Source organism: Lepus europaeus, chromosome 5 (assembly GCF_033115175.1).
Source record: "Lepus europaeus isolate LE1 chromosome 5, mLepTim1.pri, whole genome shotgun sequence".
NCBI classification, from domain to species: Eukaryota; Metazoa; Chordata; class Mammalia; order Lagomorpha; family Leporidae; genus Lepus; species Lepus europaeus.
The window spans coordinates 53,766,319-53,790,491 of record NC_084831.1 but is presented as its reverse complement, the minus strand read 5'-3'; the positions used below and the strand labels follow the sequence as shown (position 1 = coordinate 53,790,491).

At 42.8% G+C, this 24,173-nt stretch overlaps 1 protein-coding gene across 9 annotated transcripts in view; it reads right to left on the bottom strand.

Moving 5' to 3' along the window:
- The window catches only part of PATJ (PATJ crumbs cell polarity complex component), a 445,385-nt gene that overhangs the window by 123,916 nt on the left and 297,296 nt on the right, over positions 1-24,173 (bottom strand). The window lies entirely within an intron of this gene.

Sequence of the window (24,173 nt, the reverse complement as noted above, 5' to 3'; positions counted from 1 at the left end):
AGAGAGAGGTCCTCCATCCTCTGATTCACTCCCCAGATGGCCGCAACATCCAGAGCTGCGCCGATCCAAAGCCAGCAGCCAGGAGCTTCTTTCTGGTCTTCCACGTGGGTGCAGGGGCCCAAGGACTCGGGCCATCTTCTACTGCCTTCCCAGGCCATAGCAGAGAGCTGGATTGGAAGTGGAGCAGCCAGGACTAGAATTGGCGCCCATATGGGATACCGGTGCTTCAGGCCAGGGCTTTAACCCACTGTGCCACAGCGCCGGCCCCAGGTCTTTTTCTTTTTTAAGGATCCACAAGACATTCATCCCTGAATTCTGACAATACATTCTTTTTCTTCTTCTTCTTTTATGTATGTTTACTTATTTACCTCAAAGGCGAAGAGACGAAGAAAGATCTTCCACCTCCTACTGGTTTACTCCCCAAATGCCTGCAGCATCCAGGCCAAAGCCATGAATGAGGAACTCAATTCAGTGAGATCCAACTACGTAAGTTATCACCTGCTGCCTCCCAGGCTGCACATTAGCAGGAATCGGGAGTGGAGTCAGGACTTGAACCCAGGCACTCTGATACAGGATGTGGGCGTCCCCAGCAGCAGCTTAACCACTGCATCAAACACCCACCCCTACATTCTTATTTTAATCTAAGGTGACTCAAATTCACTTTACTTGGTTGAAAAAAAAAATTTTTTTTTGACAGGCAGAGTGGACAGTGAGAGAGACAGAGAGAAAGGTCTTCCTTTTGTAGTTGGTTCACCCTCCAATGGCCGCCGCGGCCGGCGCACCGCGCTGATCCGAAGCCAGGAGCCAGGTGCTTCTCCTGGTCTCCCATGGGGTGCAGGGCCCAAGGACTTGGGCCTCCTCCACTGCACTCCCGGGCCACAGCAGAGAGCTGGCCTGGAAGAGGGGCAACCGGGACAGAATCTGGCGCCCCGACCGGGACTAGAACCTGGTGTGCCGGCACCGCTAGGCGGAGGATTAGCCTGTTGAGCCACGGCGCCGGCCTTGAAAAATTTCTATGATACAAAAATGAATATAACATGAGTCTTTTCTCTGATGATATTAGCAATTAGTGAGGAATACAGCTAAGTAAACAGACAACTCCAAGTGTGGAATTACTGTCCAGGGGCTGTCATCCCCCCCCCCCCCAAGGATTTTAAGAACACCTCTAATTCAGTTACTTGTTTGTAGAATATATTTATATTTATAGCAAGTGTACCTTTTGGATCCTGATTTCAATTCTGTTTTGTTATAATACACTCACATTGATAAAAATCACGCAACTTATATTAGAATGTTAAGAAGACTCCCAAGATTTCCCTTTCTAATTTACAGACTGAACAGGATGAATTCACTTTCATGATTAGGCTATATTATAAGCCAGAGCTGACTTTAAGATAATGGAAGTTTACACAAATAAAAGATACAAGATTTTAAGTTGACCTTAGTCTGACCTAATCCCTGGTCACACAAGCCCTTTAAATCTGAAGATTTCACATCTTAGAATCTCAGTGTTCTGACATCTTAAATTAGTAGGTTGACTCATATGAATTCTAAACTAATGTAGATGCTTTGTGGAATGAGCAGACTAAGCCTGAGATTAGAAGCACCATTTCTGGCTTGAGGACAAATGGAGCTGTTGCTAGAAGCTGGAAGAAGCCCCCATCTGAGAACCAAGAAGAAAACAGAGACTTCTACGGAACAAGCTTGCAGGTGGATTTTTCCCTAAGGACTCCAGACAAGAACTCAAACAGGCCAGCACATTGCTTTCAGCCTTATACCCTGAGAGAGACCCAAACCACACTATGCTAGACTTCTGACCTACCATGAGCTGATAAATGGACGTTGCTCTAAGCCATTAAATGTGTGGTAATTTGTCACATAACAAGAGAAAACCAAGACAGAAAAGTATTCTGGAAAGCATGGTCAATGGAAACATAACCTTTGAGTGTTTACCATGTCTGTGCCACCATTCGAAGTGCTTTTCATACATCAACTCATTTACCCTTCAAAACAACTGGTGGACATTTAGCTATTTTCTTCATTTTATCTTTATTTTACAGATACTAAGTAACCTATCAAGTCAAGTTAATAAATAGCAGAGCTATTTCTGGCTTCAAAATCTACTGATTTAACTGCTGTCCTATAGTGTTCCCCAAGTTAGAGCCCATGCTAGAACCAAAAATGTCTTCTTCAAGTTAATATGCTGAGACCAACTTAGTGGAAGAGTTCCACTAAGTCACACTTTACTCTTTTTTTTTTTTTAAGATTTATTTTATTATTTATTTGAAAGACGGAGCTACAGAGAGAGGTAGAGACAGAGAGTGAGGTCTTCCATCTGCTGGTTCACTCTCCAGATGGCCGCAATGGCCGGAGCAGTGCTGATCTGAAGCCAGGAGCCAGGAGTTTCTTTCGGATCTCTCCCACACAGGTGCAGGAGCCCAAGGACTTGAGCCATCTTCTACTGCTATTCCAGGCCATAGCAGAGAGCTGGATTTTGGAAGAGGAGCAGCCAGGACTCGAACCGGTGCCCATATGAGATGCCAGAGCTTCAGGCCAGGGCTTTAACCCTCTATGCCACAACACTGCCCCCACAATTTACTCTTAAAATGATCTGAAAAACTTCCTTAAATGTAAGGACACATGCAAGGTTTTAAGTTTGCTCATCTATCAGTTGTAATCTCTCCACATTTCATATTTAAGTTCTGGGTGTCATTAAATATATTTCTTATCCCATATATAGATATATAGACTACAAAATGCTTTAAAACATTCACTCTGTGTGACAATTCAGGTAGAATGATGGACAATATAGTGTTATATAGTTCACACACTACTATTCTGTGACAGGTGCTAGGGCTATTCCTAAATACCCTGAATGAATTGTGCTTTTCTTGCCCTTTAAACTTTAGCCAGTACTTGATTACCTACATTTTCATTTCCTGCATTGCTGGTTATAGGAACACATGCTGAGATGGCATCTCTGTGGCCTGGGTACCTGAATCACTGTACCTGTACAGTGAGGTCCCCCTGCTGAGTCTTCATGGGTATGTAACATGAGAAAGAAACAAACTGTTACAAGTTTGGGGCTGTATGTTATGGAAGCATAACTGAGCCTATTCTGTCCAGAGTCAAAATGCTCTACCTCAGTTTATTTTATATAGTTTTTTTAAATCATGTTTAAAAAGATTTTTATTTATTTATTTGAGAGGCAGAGTTACAGACAGTGACAGGAAGAGAGAGAGAAAGGTCTTCCTTCCGTTGGTTCACTTCCTAAATAGCCGCAATGGCCAGAGCTGAGCTGATCTGGAGCCAGGAGCCAGGAGCCAGGAGCCAGGAGCCAGGAGCTTCTTCCGGTCTCCCACGTGGGTGCAGGGGCCCAAAGACTTGGGCCATTTTCTCTTGCTTTCCCAGGCCACAGCAGAGAGCTGGATTGGAAGAGGAGCAGCCGGGACTAGAACCGGTGTCTATATGGGATGCCGGCGCCACAGGTGCAGGATCAACCTAGTGTGCCATGGCGCCGGCCCTTTGATTCTTTTTAAAAGCCATACTTCCACCTTATACATAATAGCCCCAAACTGGGAACAAGCCAACTGTCTTTCTACAGGAGAATGGGGCCAACACCATTTTGTGCATTCATAGAATGAAGTATTACTAAGTAATTAAAGAAACAAACTTTTCATATATACAATATTGGGTGAATCTCAGAAACATTATGTTGAATCAAAGAAACCAGACATAAAACTGCTTGATTTTATTTATAGTAAGTTCAAGAATAGTCCAAAAGTAATCTATGGTGCCTGAAAATAGGAAGTGGTTGGTTCTGATGGAAGGAGGGACTGGAAAAGGGCACCATTCTAGGGTGAATGAGTATTTTACATTTCTGCTTTTGGTGGCACATGTAATTATCAAAACTCAGTGACCTTGGGCTGGCGTTGTAGGGTAGTAGGCTAAGCCTGTGACTGTGGAACTTGCATCCCATATGGGTGCTGGCTCATGTCCCAGATGCTCCTCTTCCAAACCAGCTTTCTGCTGATGGCCTCAGAAAGCAAAAGGGGCCAGTGCTATGGCATAGTGGGTAAAGCCTCTGCCTGCAGTGCCAGCATCCCATATGGGCAAAGGTTTGTATCACGGCTGCTCCACTTCCAATCTAGCTCTCTGCTATGGCCTGGGAAAGCAGTAGAACATGGCCCAAGTCTTTGGGCCCCTGCACCCACGTGGGAGACCCAGAGAAAACTCCTGGCTCCTGGCTTCAGATCGGCGCAGCTCCAGCTGTTGTGGCCAATTGAGGAGTGAACCAGCGAATGAAGACCTCTCTCACTCTGCCTCTCCTTCTCTCTCCATGTAATTCTCTTTGAAATAAATAAATAAACCTTAAAAAAAAAAAAGAAAGAAAGAAAGAAAGGAAAAGAAGATGGCTCAGGTTCTTGGGCCCTTGCACCCATGTGGGAGACCAGGAAGAAGCTCCTGGCTCCTGGCTTCAGATTGGCTCAGCTCTGGCCAACATGGCCATTTGGGGAGTGAACCAGCAGATGGAAGATCTTTCTCTCTGTTGCTCCTTCTCTCTGTCTGTAACTCTGCCTCACAACTAAATAAATAAAATTTAGAAAAAAAAAATGCAGTGAACTGAACACTTAAAAATCTATTGGGTTGAGTATAAAATGTAACCCAATTAAACAAACAAAGAACTCCATGTGTATATGTAGTGTAAGACAACTATGCTATCTTGGAAAAAATTTAGGCAAATGGACAGACAAGCCTAGGCAAAGGTGCAGATTCTTCTACTGGTAAGATGTAAGAAAGACAAAAGAATGTTTAGAAATCTTGGCTCTTTAGCCTATAGAATTGGGAAAATAACTTTATTTTTTGAGAAAGTATAAATGTCAAAGCACAAAAGCACACTAGTGATTAATATTCAATGTTTTATGGTTTTATGATGTTGAGTCTCAGGTGCTTAACTTTTCAGGTGCTAAGTCCTCAGTTACTGTTAATTCATTTGGCCATAAATCAAGAAAATTTAAAAAGTCATCACTTCTAATAATTTCATTGTAAAGGTTTTATTCTTTCTTGTCCTTTTCCCTAGTCCCATGGTTGCTATCTCAACTCATATGCTCTACGTAGCCTGGACGTGGCCAACAGTGTCCCTGCTACTTTCCTGGTTGTGCTTTCCCTGTCTCTGAATCATTTCCAATTACTCCCCTCTCAACTGTGAAAAACACCACTCCTAACCAAACCTGAAAACATAAACTGAATAATCCAACATCAAAGAGTTCCCTCTGTTGATGCCTGTTTTACCTGATGAATAGTTAGTTGCGCGCCTGTGTTAAAAGTTACTGGAGAACTTCTCACTTAACTGTATGACCTTATATAGTACTCAACACTTGAATTTAGGTTCTTAATAAATACTCGAATTTCATGTGTTCATGAAGTTCAGATACAGTTTTTTCCCTGTGTAAGTCTGCCCTGTCTGGCTTGTTTCAGCAACATCATTCTGTTTTTTTTTTTTTTTTTTTTTTTTTAACAATACTTCACTGCATTTTGGGAAGCACATACATGTCATGTGCCAAGATTTATTGACAGGAGCCTACATTTACTCTTTATCCATCATAGATGTAACCATAATTCAAATTGTAATAAGGTGTTTCATTAACATGTTATTTGAAACATTAACCAACAGCCCTTGATTAATTCCATAGGATAAATATGGCATACTTTCTCCAACATAAACTCTCAAAGAACACTACACATTGTGGTCAAAAGATAAATTAGTGGGCTATGAGGGCAATGCATGCTTCTGGGAAACATAATGAACCATGACAACTACTTCTGAATGAGGAAAAAGATGAGATCAAATGTAACAGGTGGTGTGTGTTTATGTCCATAGAACACTTTATTAAGTATTCTTTATCAAGGTCTGAGAAAATCAAGAGCATTTCCACCTCTCCCAAAAGCAGGTGTTTGTGCCATCCTAGAACGTCATCAGGGATCTCAAGAGACCTCAAATAGCAAAAACAGTATTGAAAAAGAACAAAGTTGGAGGCTCCATCCTTTCTAAATTCAAAACTTACTACGAAGCTGCAGTAATCAAAACAATATGGTGTTGGCATAAAGACAGATGTACTTACTAACGATGGAATGGGACAGAGAGCCCAGAAATAAACCCTTGTATATGTGGTTAAATGATTTTCAATGAGAATGCCAAAATCATTCAGTGGTGGAAAACATGAGCTTATCAACAAATAGTGTTGGGTAAACTGGATATTCACAGGGGAAAGAATGAAGCTGGATCCTTTCTTTATACCACATGTAAGTATAAATGGATCAAAGATCTAAATATAAGAGGTAAAACTATAAAACTCTTAGAAAAACATAGGGGACACAGGTTTTTATGACACGGGATTTAGTAATGATTTCCTGGAAACAACACAAAAAGCATGGGCAACAAACGCAAAAATAGAAAAAGGAGACTACATGAAAACTAACTTTCATTCCTTAAAGAATGCAGTCAACAGAGTGAAAAGGCAAGGTACAATATGGGAGAAAACATTTGAAAATTATATATCTGATAAGAGGTTGACATCTAGAATTTATATCTGATAAGAGGCTAATACCCAAAAGACTTCCACAACTCAGTAGCAGCAAAAATGAACAACCTGATATTTCTCCAAAAAAGATATAAAACTAGTAAGCACATAAAAAGATGCTCAAGTCACTAATCATCAAGGAAATGCTAAATGACAATGAGATACCACCTCTCATTAAGATAGCTACCATAAAAAAAAAAAAGAAAGAAATGTTGACAAGGTTGTGAAGAAGCTGGAACATTTGTACATTTGGTGAAACTGTAAAATAGTATAGCCACTATGAAAAATAGTATGGTGGTTCCTTAGAAAATTAAAAAAAAAAAAAAAGAAAAAACCACATGACTCAGCAATTCCACTTGTGAGTATATATCCAAAATAATTGAAAACAGGGTGTCAAAGGATATTTGTCTACCCATGTTTACAATGTCAGTAGTCACAATACCAAAAGGACGTAGCAACTCAAGTATCCACTGATGGACAAACAGATAAAAAGACTGCGGCATGCATACACACACACACACACACAAATGGAATATTATTTAGCCTTAGAAAGGAGGGACATTCCGATATATGCTAAAACATAGTAAAATACGGCTCTAAGCTGAAAAGCCCTTCACTCAGCCCAACTTCCAAAGTGACCACTGCAGCTGAGGGGATGGTCAAGTAGGGTCAGCAACATTGCAGGCAGAACTGTAAATTTCTTGTTAGAGATGCCACCTGCCTTTACCTGGCCAGCTCTCCTCCCAGGCCAGCCAAGTAATGAAAGTCAACAGAGTGCCTTCCCCTAGGAGGTTCACACCTCCCTTAGGATATACCCCATGTGAAGAGATAGATAGGTCTGGGCCTCTGAATTTACAAGGCCTAAAGCCCACCAGATTATTATCAAGCCCCTTCTATCAGGTTCTATTTGCCTCTCAATCAGAAAACTTAATTGTAGCTTAGACAGCACCTTTCTTAGCTCCTCTAATAATGACTCTGTCCTTTGTTCTAGGCCCTGTCTAGTGCACTTGGGCCTCATTCCTTTGTAATCATAACCTCTACTCTACCACCAATGGCTCTACTCCCAACATGTGTGTACTGATGGTCCTCTTCCCCACTTAATGCTGTATAATTGTTCAAACCTGGTAAATGCCACTCTTAGGATCATTGGTTACTATCCTCACTCTGTCTTTTATGACCTTGTCTAAATATGATCAGAGTCGGCAAACTTGGAAGGCTTCCATAGCCTTGGCAACTCATGACGACAGCCTAGGATGGTTACTGGCGCCATAAACTAGAGTGTCAATTTGTTGGGTCAACAACAGGAGCCACTGTGCACTTGCTCCTCATGTGGGATCTCTGTCCTTAATGTGCTGTACATTGTGATTGAATGCTATAACTAGTACTCAAACAGTATGTTTCACTTTGTGTTTCTATGTGGGTGCAAACTGTTGAAATCTTTATACTAAATTGATCTTCTGTATATAAAGAGAATTGAAAATGAATCTTGATGCAAATGGAAGGGGAGAGGGAGCGGGAGGGGGGAGGGTTGCGGGTGGGAGGGAAGTTATTGGGGGGGGGGGGGAAGCCATTGTAATCCATAAGCTGTACACTGGAAATTTATATTCATTAAATAAAAGTTAAAAAAAAAAACATAGTAAAATACATGCTTAGTGAAATAAGCCAGTGAGAAAAGGACAAAAACTGCATGATTACACTTATATGGGAAACCTAGCATAGTCAAATTAGGAGGCATACAGAATAGTGGCTGCCCAGTGTAATAGTCAGCTTTTCACCACTATAACTAAATATCTAACACAGGCAACTTATGAAGGAAAGAGGTTTATTTTTTGGCTTGCTGTTGTAGAGGTTCATAGTCCAAAACTGGGCAGGTGCCTTTGAATCTGCTGTCTGGTGAGGTTGCAGGAGGACAACAACAGAACATATAATGAGTAATAATCACTGGTGAGCCAGGAAGCAGAGACAGCAACTAGGCTTGACTCAGTTTTTGTTATCAACCCTGCTGTGAGCACTTCCTTCTGATTTCACACTTCCAGTACTTAAGGACCTCCTACCAGGTCCACCTGTCGGACACCAAAATTGGACTTCGTTTTCACCCTCTCGGCACCATCACCTTATGACTTTCAGATTAAACATCTGCATGAGTAGGGGAGACAAATCAGGTTCAAACTGTAATGGCAGGGTCTGGAGAAAGGGAGGACCAGAGTTAATTTTTCATGGATAGAGGGTTTCAGTTTGGGAAGATGAAAATGTTCTGGAGATGGATGGTGATGGTGGTTACAGAACAATGGGGCTATGTGTAATACTGCTGAATGGTGCCTCAAAATGGTAAAGATGGTAAATATTATGTTATTTTTGTTTTATCACAATTAAAAAAAATTAACTGAGCAAGAAAAGCAAAGTAGTGTGACAGAAGTATGTTTGAATGATTTAGAATATAGGTTAAAATTCATCACGGTCTTCACGAGTGTTCTGGTCCCACCTCTTGGAAATTTACTTTTGCCAAACTCGTGGGATCTTATTTTATGGCAAGAAAAGAGCATTATATCAAAAGCAGAAGTTACATGCCCAACTTCAGTCTGAGCTGCTGAGTGGGTTGATTTTATGTTTTTGCAATCTTTTCTAAGATAATCACCCAGCACATCGTTTAGGTGCATACACACACACACATAAATACTGAATAAACGAGGAACATGTGCATATAACTAAAGGAGGTCCAAATATTATTTTCTGATTATATTAAATTTAGTGATGTGAGACACTGGAGGACAGAAGAAAAATAAATCTTATACCTGTTGTACTCATGGTAACATGACATGGAATTAACCTTCAGCCAGGGAAGTTCTATGTAAATGAACCAAAAGCAATGTGCAAAACAGAGTAAATCATTATATCTCAATGAGACAAAATTTCTTTCTAAAAAGGTTCCAGGAAATATCCTTAATTGTATGAACAGACTGAATATTTCCATTCAGAATTGGAAGAAACCACCAAAACATGGAACTGAAATGCTGAATTTGAAATAAAAGTCCAATGACAATGGGATTTTGAATTCTATTTACTTGGCAGTCCAAACAATGTCAATCACTAATGAGTGCTGCTGGGAATAGCTCGGCATCCAGACTTGCATTTTACAAAGGTGGCCCCAGGCAAGTTCTAAATAATTATTGCCAGTTGTGCAGAAAAGGTGGCTCATAAAATACCTGGCAGCACAAGTTGGTGGGAGGGTTGATGCAGGGAGCTTAGGACTGGATGGATGGATGACTACCCTAATAAGTTTCCCATAGAGACTCTTTCTAAAAGGTAGTGTAGTACTCTCAGCCACTCCCCTCTTAATCCTGGCTGGCGAGGCCCAAATGCTATTCAGATGTCCCAGCTTTTACCAGGGGGCCTGTGGTAGGAAAGAGGACTCTTCCTAGCAGGGATAAACCCATTACAGATCCTGAGCCATTCTTCTGCAATAATCATGGTAATCTCATTTCAAGAGCCGTGAATGGCTTGGCGATGGCAATGAACCACACAGGAGATCCTGAGTGGAGAGTTGCTAGTGGTTTTTGCCTTTGTTAAAGATGTTTGAAGAGTACAAGCTCCTCAAAATCGAGGCTTAAAAGCCTACATGTGGCAAGAAAATGCATAGAGGGAACAAATGTCTCTCTCTGGTTGCTCATGATGTGTTCAGATGGCTCTACTTTTATTACCCTTCCCATTCTTTAGGATTCTTTGGCAACAAGCAATAGAAATAAATTCAGGCCAACTTAAGCAAAAGAAAATTTACTGAAAGGATAGTGGGATCTCACAAAACTGACAGGCCAAAGCACCAGGTTTGAAACAGTTAGGAAACAAGAAACTGCCAGAGGACAAGGAAGCAGTAAGCAGCATGGCACCACAGAAGGAGAGTCTGATGAGGGGACTGTGGCTTCCAGGGAATACACACACGACGCACACAAAAATCACTCACAGTATGGGCTTCCACTTACAAGGCCATCATACTGCCCGAGCTTGGGTCCCATGACCACCCACTGGCCACACCTTCAACTTCCACAGAGGCTACACAGGGATCTGGTTTTATGGATTTTATAGTTCTACCATTGTGTTTGTGGGCTGCAGAGGTTCCTAAAGGAAATAGGTATTCTACAGAACAGAGTAAAGGACATTTCAAAAGGTTCATGGAAAAACAGTACTAAAAGATAAGTTTACCAGGATGCAAAAAAAAAAAAAAAAAAATTGAAATGCATTTTCAATTTTTTTGCTTCAAAGCACTCATTTCCCCATGAACTTTCTGAAGACTGCTCATACAAGTATTGACTACAGCATTCCCACTGGCCACCCCAATGAGGGGTTCTTAGTGCCAAAAGAGGCAAAACAAACCAAGTCCTAATTTCTACTAATAAATAAGTTAGCTAATAAATGCTGGTTCTATGTTAAGGAATGGGAGTAGAAAAAATTGCCAATTCCGTGCATGAGATAAACTGGTTTTGAAAGAAATTTTTCTAGTTGTTAAAAGAGGATGAACGGCCGGCACCGTAGCTCAATAGGCTAATCCTCGGCCTGCAGTGCTGGCACCCTGGATTCTAGTCCCGGTCGGGGCACCGGATTCTATCCTGGTTGCTCCTCTTCCAGTCCAGCTCTCTGCTGTGGCCCAGGAGTGCAGTGAAGGATGGCCCAAGTGCTTGGGCCCTGCACCCGCATGGGAGACCAGGAGAAGCACCTGGCTCCTGGCTTCGGATCAGCATGGTGTGCCGGCCTCAGCGGCCATTGTGGGGTGAACCAACGGCAAAAGGAAGACCTTTCTCTCTGTCTCTCTCTCTCACTGTCCACTCTGCCTATAAAAATAAAAATAAAAAAATAAAAAAGAGGATGAGCATGTTTGGTAGCAACACTATAATTGATTCACTCAATTCACCCAATTCATGAACAGTCCTTTAAAATATTTGGTCTGTCCAATTGGACTAGAGTCACTCTCCTGGGGCTAGCATTGTGGTGCATCAGGTTAAGCTGCCACTTGTGATACAGGTATTGCATACTGGAATGCCAGTTCAAATCCCACTTACTCTGTTTCTGATCCAGCTTCCTGCTAATGTGCCTGGGAAGTACTTGGGCCCCTGACGCCCATGTGAGAAACCAGGATTGGGTTCTGGGCTCTTGGCTTTGGCTTGGCTCAGACCTGACTGTTGCAACAATTTGGAGAGTGAACCAGAGAATGGAAGAGTACTCTGTCACTCTCTCTTGCTTTGTCACTCTGCCTTTGTATCTGTACTGCTCCAAATATAGTTTTGTCAATTTTTGTTTTATATCTTTGTCAAACCAATGGTTAAGAATGATATAATACTTTGGTTTTGGTCATCTGTGATTTTTAAGTTTACAAAAAAAGAATTCTCACAAAGAAAAATTTACAGTTGCCATAGATACTAAGAATAATATGTCATAAGCTGCCAAGTGGACTCCAGAAAGATCAAATGGACTCAACTGGATTAAATGCACAACTTCTGCAGGTTATCAGAGCATGTCAAAGGGACCAGTGTTTCTCGTTTGAATGTATGAATTGCAGTATCTTTGACAAAAGATAAAAACAAAAACACTCAACTCTGCCTTGTTCTTCAATCAAAGTGCTTTTAAATTCTACTTACAAAATCAAATTACTAAATAATACAAATTATGGTATAAAAATTAATAGAAACCAGAATGGGAAGCAAGAGTTCGCATTGCAGACACTGGGAGAGATTCCAGGCGTCCACCCCACAGCCCAGCTAAACAGAACTACAAAATTGCCAGTCTTGCTACATCCTTCCTCCTTGCAGTGCCCAATACAGAGTATATTGCTAACAACTTCTTGTCATATACTGGGGAAATTCAAAAAGTTCATGGAAAAAAACTGAATTAAAAGTTTACTTTGGTGGAAAAATTGTTTTGAAATCCATCCATAGTTTTCTATAATACGCATTTTGCATGAACTTTTAGAAGACCTCTGGAATATCATGGGTGATATTTTATTATGTACCCAAAAGAGGGCACTATGTTCTTCTACGATCCAGGACAGTCAGGATGCTGTTTCTTTACAGCATTGAAAACAACTGACATGCACAGCTGTATTGTTCAGTGTAGTTCTTGAAAGACTGCTTCTCCTCCAGAATGCTTGGGTACAGGGGCTGGCGCTGTGGCACGGGGATAAAGCTGCCACCTGCAGCGCCGGCATTCCATATGGGCACTGGTTCAAGTCCCGCTGCTCCAATTCTGATCCATCTCTCTGCTATGGCCTGGGAAGGCAGTGGAAGGTGGCCCAAGTCTTTGGGCCTCTGTACCCATATAGAAGCAGCAGCTCCACGTGAGAGACCCAAATGAAGCTCCTGTTGTGGCCATCTGGGGAGTGAACCAAAGGATGGAAGACCTCTCCCTCTCTGTAACTCTTTCAATTCAAATAAGTAATAAATCTTAAAAAAAAAAAAAAAGCTCAGGTATATTTGGTGGATTGTTCAATTCTAGAACCTTTCAGTTTCTATACATACCATGGGTGGGCTTACTTATCCTCTAGCCTTTAGTATAAATATCTTTTTCTGTAATGCCTACCCAAAGGCCCCAAAGGCCCCAAAGGCTAGGTATTTCTCTGTAATACTCTCTCATAGGCTATCCCTACGGCATCGTGTTACTTACAGCCACGGACAAGATACTAGACTGCTCTTTATTCTCTGCCTTCTCCTTTAGGGGAGCTTATGTTCTTGGCATCACTGTCTGCACAGCATCAGCACAAGCAGGCACTCAGTGAGCACCTGCTGAACAGGCAGATGATGCTTCTGAATGAAAGGAATGTTCATGCGACTGTCTACAATCATTTTTTCCCTCCTATTTATTAAAAGTTTATCTAACGAGAAGCAAGGGTATGAAAACGATTTTCAAAACAGGCATTCAAACTGCTTCTTCAGATGCACATCTCTTAGGGATGACTCTGACACACATACTAATTTCAAGTCAGCATCATCTTTCAGGGATGTGGCCGGAGGATCACAGGTCACACTATATTTTTAATTACAAAAACAAGACATATGTTCAATCGATACAGTAAGGTAGATCCCATGGTGAGTCCATGTGAACCCAGTGGGGCTTGACAGCAGCTAGCACTAAATCTTTATAAAGGTTTCAATTTCATCTGGCCTCCTTTAGCCCCAGGAGTTTTTACACAGTACACATTTTCCACATGTAATTAAGTAATGGAGAGTGAGTTGTTATACATGACATTTAATTTTCAATAGTGGGGGGAGGTACAACAGAGCTGCAGGCAAGATCATTAATCTCCTTGGATCCCTGCACTGCCAAATACAGCAATTCATTCTTCATGGTGTTAATACAGCCCTCCTCCTGTACTTCAGCTCCTGTGCTCCTGGGGAAGGGATAATGCAGGATCGGAAAACCCTTGGAAATTAATCGTGTAAAGGCCCAGACTGTAGTAAACATCTCGATGACCAAGAGTTCAACAATTTAGTATATCAAAATCTATATATTTAGGCTGCAATTTACAGCACTGTCTAAAAATCTAGTGATGGGAACAGAAAAAGGGAAAGAATGATCATGTAAGGCAGGTTATGTGTAGCAGTGACTTGCTAATTTGTATTAATGACCCAGAGACCCCCTTGTGAATTATAAAACAGCTAGTATATGAATAAATACATATGTTAACAGAATATGATAGGGACATGATCACACAAATGTATACTACTATGGACTAAAGGCTTAGTTAATTTAAATATTGCCTGCAGCATATTTTAAAAGAGTTCAGTGATTACTGCTAATCTAACTCCAAAACCTGTGGCTAGTTTCCATTTTTAACTCAAGTGTCAATAACCTTGAAAAAGAGTTACCAACATAAAAAATCCAAAAATTTCTGCATGACAGAATTGCACAGAGAATTAATAATCCCAATTAAGGAAGATTCCTCCCCCCACAAATAGAAGTACTAACTATAAAGAAATATAATTGAGAGCCGGCGCCGCGGCTCAGTAGGCTAATCCTCCGCCTTGCGGCGCCGGCACACCGGGTTCTAGTCCTGGTCGGGGCACCGATCCTGTCCCGGTTGCCCCTCTTCCAGGCCAGCTCTCTGCTGTGGCCCGGGAGTGCAGTGGAGGATGGCCCAAGTGGTTGGGTCCTGCACCCCATGGGAGACCAGGAGAAGCACCTGGCTCCTGCCATCGGATCAGCGCGGTGCGCCGGCTGCAGCGCGCCTACCGCGGCGGCCATTGGAGGGTGAACCAACGGCAAAAGGAAGACCTTTCTCTCTGTCTCCCTCTACTGTCCACTCTGCCTGTCCCCAAAAAAAAAAAAAAATAATTGATAAAAAACTAGTTTCCAAAGTAACTTTATACACAGAGTTTTTTTTTTTTTTTTTTTTTTTTTGACAGGTAGAGATATAGACAGTGAGAAAGAGAGAGAAAGGTCTTCCTTCCCCTGGTTCACCCCCCAAAAGGCTGCTACGGCTGGCACTGCACTGATCCAAAGCCAGGAGCCAGGTGCTTCTTCCTGATCTCCCATGTGGGTGCAGGAGCCCAAACACTTGGGCCATCCTCCACTGTCCTCCCGGGCCACAGCAGAGAGCTGGACTGGAAGAGGAGCAACCAGGACTAGAACCCAGTGCCCATATGGGATGCTGGTGCTGCAGGCGGAAGATTAACCAAGTGAGCCACGGCACCAGCCCCTATAAACAGAGTTTATATAGAGCTTAAAGAAAGGAATAATCATCTCTGTGTTGCTGAGATGCTACAAATGTTAACATCCCAAATTTGAAAACAAATCATTTTGCAGTTGCCACATTGGAGTTCTTATAACTACGGCTGGAAAGTGGTGCTATGTATAAGAGGCTGAAAGCTGACCTGAGGGATGAATTAGACAGCAGCCCAAACAGTTCAGGGTGAAGCAGCAGACGGCCCCTAACATGCAACGGTGCCAAGTACACACAGATGCAAATCTTCTGTTTTACCTCCACTGCTCATGTACAGATCTGATGCACAAGAAAATATCTTCTTTTCTGCTTGCCCAAATTGCCTCAAATTCTGACACTGTGTGATACTACTTACTTCGATGAAATCTATTCTGCTTTGTTGACATGGAGATTAATTCATGTTAATTCTATTTTCCTTATATTCCTTCATTAAACTTTTCTTATTAAAATATCAGATCATTCTGGCCAGCGCTGTGGCTCATTTGCCTAATCCTCTGCCTGTGGCGCCGGCACCCTGGGTTCTAGTCCTGGCTGGGGCACTGGATTCTGTCCCAGTTGCTCCTCTTCCAGTCCAACTCTCTGCTGTGGCCCAGGAAGGCAGTGGAGGATGGCCCAAGTGCTTAGGTCCCTGCACCCACATGGGAGACCAGGAAGAAGCACCTGGTTCCTGGCTTCGGATCGGCGGCGCAGTGCGCAGCACTCCAGCCATAGCGGCCATTTGGGGGGTGAACCAACGGAAGGAAGACCTTTCTCTCTCTCTCTCTAACTCTGCCTGTCAAATACACACACACACACACACATATATATACACACATCATAAATACACACACACACACACACACATATATATATATATATATATCAGATCATTCTGAAAGAAATCAGCAGTGGCAGCAGCACCAGCTTACAGGCAACTGCTGTTTTTGTCATATTGTGTCTATCTCATATTCCTATTGTGTCTATCTCATATTCCTTTTTTAAAAAAAATTTACTTATTTACTTGAAAGTCAGAGCCTCAGAGAGGGAGATACACACACACACACAGAGACAGACAGACAGACAGAGGGTGGGGGACTGGGAGAGAGAGAGAGAGGATCTTTCATCTGATGGTTTGCTCCCCAGATGGCTGCAACAGCCAGGGCTGAGCCCTGTTGAAGCTGGGAGCTTCACTTGGGTCTCCCGTTGGTTATGGCAGGGTCCCAAACACTTGGACCATCATCCACTGCTTTTCCCAGGTCACCAGCAGGCAGCTGGATCAGAAGCAGAGAAGCCAGGACATATAGGCACCCATATGCAATGCTGGCATGGCAGGCAGGGGCTTTACTGGCTATGTTACAATGTCTGACCCATTACAATTTTAGTGTACTGCACTCATCTGCTATCTTTCCAGGGTGCACATCAACAGGAAGCTGGAGTAGAAAGGGAAATGGGGTGCAACCCAGGTACTCTGATATGGGATGTCCCAACTAAACATGTGCCCCTCCTGACATCTTTGCTTTTCTTCTGTTTTCTTTCTCCTCCTGTTCCACCTTTCTCTGCCATCACCATAATCAACACTTTAGCAGCAAACACTGTTGAGCCCACACTGTCAGGCAATTGTCTAATGGGAAATGGCTATACCACACCCATGCTACAGACCAGGACCTGACAGAGCCCTGACAGCTGCGGCTTGCTAGGGCTGGGTTTCAAGCCCAGGAAGAGTGAATCCAGGGTTTCTTCTTTTAGTCACTAAGCCTTAGAGTTCAGCCAGGCTTTAGAAAAAAATTCACCTCCATAAGGGAAGAGTTCTTTGTCAGATGAATAGTTCCTTCCCTTGTGGCAACTGCAGCATTAATTAGTTAATAAATGTTGCCACAGAAATTACTAGATACATATTTATTCAATCAAGCAAGAGGAAGACTGTCAGCAGCGTATACACTGCTCTCCATTCAAGTGAAGCGCCTTTTCCTTCACAGTCTCAAAGAGGATGTCAGTAGATTGCTCAGAATCCCTCCTACATCCTCTTTCTGCTATAAAGACAGGGAACTCTTCTGAATTCAGCTAATTTGGGAAAGTAGTGGGAAGAAGAACCAAGCTACAAGAAATTTCGCAATATATAATTTATACACATACATACACATCTTTGTAAATACATATATATATATATATGCATTTTAAAATAAAAATAGTAACTGCAGCTAATCTACTGTGACTTCTGCCTTTGGAGAATAAACAATCTAAAGTGTGATTTTTCAGCCCTTTTAAAAATTTGATTAATTTTCATTTTTATGTGAAGGGTGGATAGACAACTAAAGAGACAGACTCAGAGAGAGATTTTCCACCTCCTGGTCCACCCCCCAAAATGCCCCGCAATAGTCAGGGCTGGGCCAGGCCAAAATCAAGAGGCCAGAACTTCATCTGGACCTCCCATGTGCAAGTACTGGAGTCATCATCTGTTGTCTCCCAAGGTATGCATTAGTAGGAATCTGGATCCTAAGTGAGGGGCCAGGACTTGAACCAGGCACTCTGATATGGGATGTGGGTGTCCCGAGATGTCTTAACTGTTGTGCCAAATGCCTGTCTGATGGAGAAGAAATAATTTGAACTGCTTAGTAGGAACTGAAAAGAAATTTATTCAATAAACCTTTCTGACATTATAATTTTACGACCATGAAAGAAAGGTTCATGCTATGGTTTGAGTGTGCTTGTCCAAAATTCACATGTTGAAAGCTAATCACCTATTGTGAAGTTACTAGTAGGCAGCACATTTTGGGAGGTGATTAGATCATGAGGTGGGGCCTTCATGAATGGAATTAGTGCTCTCATAGAGCAGACCCAAGGGAATTCCTTCTACCATGTGAAGACCCAATAAGAAGACACCTTTTATGGAACAGGAAATGGGCCCTCACCAGACACCAAATCTGCCAGCACCTTCATCTAGGATTTCTCCGCCTCCAGAACCATGAGAAATGAACCACTGAAGTTTATAAGCCATCTAGTTTGTGGCATTTTGTTACAGCAGACCGAATGGATGAAGACAGCCCCTAATTTGTTTACATACTTTAAAAATGTACACTGAACCTTCCAAGTTGATTTAGTCACTTCCAGTAAATAAGAACCCTGCAGCATCTTCAGTGTCACACACACAGTAAGATTTACTGAACAAATTCTCTCCTTGATTCTGCTCTATTTTGTTTTTGTTTTGTTTTTTAAAGATTTGGCAGAGCTACCGAGAGGCAGAGGTTGGTGGGGGGTGGTCTTCCATTCGCTGGTTCACTCACCAGATGGCTACAATGGTCGGAGCTGAGCCTATCTGAAGTCAAAAAGCCAAAAGCTTCTTCTGGGTCTCCCACGTGGTCCAGGGGCCCAAAGCCTTGGGCAATCTTCTACTGCTTTCCCAGGCCATGGCAGGGAGCTGGATTGGAAATGGAGCAGCCACGACTGGAATTGGCACACATATGGGATGCAGGCACTGCAGGCAGTAGCTTTACCTGCTAAGCCACAGCGCTAGCCTTCTCTGCTCTGTTCTGAACAAGCAACATTAGAACCAGACACTAACTCGATGGGGCTTCACTGCAATTATTAGGATTCTCCTCAGTTTTCTCTTCTGTCTGCTAAATAATTCCAAATCACGGAATTGCCCTTTATTGAAGGGAAGGGCTCCATTTTGCAATGGCTGCGCTGCATGAAAGGATTTCCTTTGGGCAAAATTCACTTTTCTTTTTGCTCTTTTTAAAACAGGGTGGCCCAGCGTAGGTAGGAAAGGCTGCACCAATGCGGAGGAGGATCTAGTGAGGTTAGTAATGGCACTCACAGCAGCCACCACCAGGACAGACACTGTCAAGTGCTGTCTACATCTCATACAATCCTCACACAACTTCATATGAACACTCAAACTTAAACACATCACCTGCTCGGATTCTCCCAACAGACAACATCTTAACCTCTTGAGTGGCTCACTTTGTTCAAGCCTGGTTGTGTTTTCACATCTAACTGTAATTTTGTAAGCCCTGACAATAAAAGAACAAGGAAATCAAAAACAGCGGACTGGCACCTAATAGAAGATGCCTAGATAAGCGAATCTAAGGGTGTCACACCACACAAGGACACATAATGAGGGTTTTCCCCTTAGTAAAAAAGAGTGAAAACATGGAAAGCCAGAAAGTGCCCTTGGTGCAAGAAAAGGCCATCAATGTAGAATTTCTTCATGAGCAAGTTAGCAGCACGACGTGAGGCTGAGATGTATTTCAATCACACAGTGCCCAGATCTGGAAATAAAACTTCTGCCTAATCTTAATGGTCCATAGGAATAGATGGGTTTACTGGTAGTGATTAATGAGAAAAGGCAGAATAATAACAACTCTCACCATCATGAAATGGCAGCTAACATTTTTTCAGCCCTTATTCTACGCTAGATTGGGTGCCAAGCTCTTTAAATTTCTGAAATACCACAATGAATGAGGGAGGTGCTTTATCATCTCCAGTTTAAAGATGATAACTGAGACCCAGAGGGAAAAGAAACAGAGCAGATTAGCATAAACGGAGAGTTATATCACCTACAAACAATGCAGAGGCACCTGTCATTTCAGTCAAATAATAGAGACTCAAACACCTTTATTCCACTGCTGATGTGGCAATGGAAGCTATAAACAGTAGGGATTCCCCATGCTGATTCACTGATGCCATGAGTGCTCGGTCAGCCGGTAGGTGACGGATGGGTCAATGTGGAACCCCAAACAACACTATTTTAGGACAGCACAGTTGACACTTCCACTCTGATTTCTCTCCAGCACTCCTTTACAATTTAAAATTTTTCATGATGAAAAACTTGAGCATATGTAAAAGGGAAGACAAAGTATAATGACTCTAGGAGCCCATCATACAAAAGCAACAGTTACTAACTTCTGGCAGACTGCTTTCCTTTCCAGTACTACCCACCTCTCCCTACCAGCTACTCTGTTACATTTCTTTATTTTTTAAAAAGATTTATCTATTTACTTGAAAGGAAGACTTACAGAGAGAGAGAGAGAGAGGGAGAGACATTAAGAGATTGATCTTCCATCTGCTGGTTCATGCCCCAGATGGCTGTAATAGCCAGGGAGTTCCATCCAAGTCTCCTTTGTGGGTGGCAGAGACCCCAAGCACTCGGAACATTTTCTGCTGCTTTCCCAGGTGCATTTTCAGGGAGCTGGATCAGAAGTGGAGTCAGAACTTAAACTGGTGCCTATATGGAATGCCAGAGTTGTAGGCACCAGCTTAACTTAAGCACCACAACGCCAGCCCCATCCACCATTCCATTTGAAAGCATCCTAGGCTTCACGACACAGCTTACCTTCCATATTTTCCTCTCTATCTCTAAAGGTAAGCACACTTCAGAAAAGCAATACCAGAACCACTTCTAAATAATAGTAGAAATAATTCCTTTACTCTACCAAACATCTAATTTTCTTTCTTTCTTTCTTTTTTTTTTTCCACAGGCAGAGTGGACAGTGAGAGAGAGAGACAGAGAGAAAGGTCTTCCTTTGCTGTTGGTTCACCCCACAATGGTCGCCGTGGCCGGTGTGCTGTGGCCGGCGCACTGCGCTGATTTGAAGCCAGGAGCCAGGTGCTTCTCCTGGTCTCCCATGCGGGTGCAGTACCCAAGCACTTGGGCCATCCTCCACTGCACTCCCTGGCCACAGCAGAGAGCTGGCCTGGAAGAGGAGCAACCGGGACAGAATCTGGCGCCCCGACCGGGACTAGAACCTGGGGTGCTGGCGCCGCAGGCAGAGGATTAGCCTATTGAACCACGGCACTGGCCCCAAACATCTAATTTTCAATTTTCCCTCATTGTCTTATCACAATATTTATAATACATGCTTTTTTAACTTTTAAAATTATTTTTATTTTAAATCATTGTCTATATTGGTGTCTTTTTAAAAGATTTATTTATTTGAAAAGCAGAGTTAGAGAGAGAGAGAGAGAGAGAGAGGAAGAGTTCTTCCATCTGCTGGTTCACTCCCTAGATGGCTGTAAAAGCTGCGGCTGGGAAAAGCAAAAGCCAGGAGCCAGGAGCTTTATCCAGGTCTCCAACATGTGGCATCCTCAGCTGCTTTTCCAGGCCACAGAAGAGAGCTGGATCAGAAGTGGAGTAGCCGGGACTCACACTGCTGCCCGTATGGGATGCCAGCGCTGTAGGAGGCGGCTTTACCTGCTATGCCACAGTGCTAGCCCCAGTACATGTGTTTTTAAAAATTGAGATCTACTGTCGTAGAGGCCTTTATCTTTTAATTAGACTTGTTTCTAACTGACATGATTAACGTTGTGGTAGAGGCCTTCCCAAGGTCAGAAGCAGAAAAAGGAAGAATTTGTCCTGGGAATGAAATGCGGTTGTTATCTGCTTGCCTATGGATGCTCCAACTGCAGACCCTATCTGGTTACATGCACCCATTCAGGTTCTGCTTGTTAGTATAGAGCAGTGGTGTTAACCCTTGCCCGATAGCTAATGGCTCAGTATGTGTGTAAAAAACATATCTTCAGTTAACTACATTCCCATGCACAGTATTGCATCAATCCTGTGGCTGCCATGTAACATTAGAATATCCAATTAATTGTATGCATGTTACCATATATGGGAGAAAAACAGGCTAAAACCATATATAATGAAATACCCCTCTTTGTTTGGGGCTCAGGTTTTTGTGTAGAAATTCCACCTGGGCCTTATACTGGCAAAAATAATAAAAGACTACTTGTTAAAATGCCTTGGTGTCTTGTCTCTATATACAAATCCTGTTACACTACTAATTGAATAGGCAGTTAAAAATAGGTGCCTACATTTATTATAATTAATTTAGTATGAAATATTTTATAAGTAGGCTTCAGAATCCATTCTGATTCTATATAGGAAAACTATTTCTATTTATACACCTTTTTTAAAAAAAAAGATTTATTTATTTATTTGAAAGCCAGAATTATAGAGAGGAGATGCAGAGAGAGAGAGAGAGATCTCCCATCTGCTGGTTCACTTCTCAAATGGCTGTATCAGCCAAGGTTGGGCCAGGCCAAAGCCAGGGGCCAGGAGCTTCTTCTGAGTCTCCCATGGGGGTACAGGGGTCCAATCACTTGGCCCATCTTCTGCTGCTTTCCCAGGCACATTAGCAGGGAGCTGGATCAGAAGTGGAGCAGCCAGGGCTCAACTAGTGCCCATGTGGAATGCTGGCTTTGCAGGCAGCAGCCCAACCTGCTATGCCACAGTGCTAGCTCCCCCTGCTCCCCATTTATGTTTTAATCATCCATCTATTACATGTGTTACTAGTCCTGGTGATTTTTGTATAATTCTAAAGAGCTTTCTGATTATGTATCTGCTTGTTACACTGATTTTTTATTCTTTACTTCAAGGTTTTATGCTCTCCTTTTTCTCACGTTAAATGAAGCACAATGACCTGACTTTGAGCAGCATAAGTTGTGACAGCACTTATGTGACAGCATAAGTTGTGAGCACTCTGCCCTCACCCTGAATTTTTTTTTTCTTTTTAAAGATTTATCTATTTATTTGAAAGGCAGAGTTACAGAGAGAGAGAGAGGCAGAAAGAGAGACAGAGAAATGGCTTCAATAGCCAGAGCTGTGCCGATCTGAAGCCAGGAGCCAGGAGTTTCTTTCATGTCTCCCACGTGGGTACAGGGGCTGAAGCACTTGTGCCATCTTCCACTGCCTTCCAGGCCATAGCAGAGAGCTGGATTGGAAGTGGAGCAGCTGGGACTTGAACAGGTACCCACACAGGATGCTGGCACTGCAGGGGGTGGCTCTACCTGCTACTCCACAGCACCCTGAGTTTTAAGCAGGGATTACCTGAGGTGTCATTTCAGCCTCTAGGGAAAAGCTGCCCAGGGATGGGCCCAATTCACCTCTCCTGTACTGTCTACCTCAGGACAAGGAGCAGAGATCCCCCTGTACCCTAAATGTGAATCCACTCAAAGTTTCCTGGATTCTTTTTCTCTGTGTATTTTTTGAGGAGCCAGCGAATACACCAAACAAAGGAGACAGGAGAAGTTAGAGGATATATTTATATACAGGGTAACCAGATGCAGTAAGGGAAGAGATCTTAAAAGTTTTACTTATTATTTTAGTCATTTGAAAGGCACACACACACACACGAAGGGAGGGAGCAGGAAAGAGAGGGAGAGAGGAGAGAGGAGAGGGAAAGGAGGAAAAGGAGGGAGAGAGAGAGAGAGAGAGTGCAAGAGTGAGAGCCAGCTCTCCCATCCACTGATCCATTCCCCAAATACCCAGCAACAGCTGCGACCAGTCCAGGCCAAAGCCAGGAGCTGGAATGCCATCTGGGTCTCCCATGTGGCTGGGACCCAAGTATTTGAACCATCATCTACTAACTCCTATGCTGCACATTAACAGGAAGCTGTAATCAGGAGCAGAGTCAGGACTCAAATCCAGGCACTCTGATATAAGATGTAGGCATCTCAATTGGTATTTTCTTTTTAAACATTTTTTTATTTATTTGAAAGGCAGAGAAAGGCAGAGGGAGAGAGAGAAATCGCCCATCCATTGGTTCACTTCCTAAATGGCCACAATGGCAGGGGCTGGGCCAGACCCAAGCCAGGAACCTGGAGCTTCCTCCTGGTCTCCCACATGGGTGCAGGTACCCAAACACTTTGGCCATCTTCTGCTGTTTTCCAGGTGCATTAGCAGGGAACAGGATCAGAAGGCAAGCAGCAGGATTTTGAACCAGTGCCCATAATGGGAGGCTTAACCTATTATACCACAAGGCCAGCCCCCCAGTTGCTGTCTTAGTGATGGCACCAAATACCTGCCTAAAGGGAAGAACTTTTTATAACTGTGATATAAATAGTAGCCTCACTACCAATTCTGTCATGTGAACCATAAAAAGCAAATGGCAAGGAAATCTCACAATGAA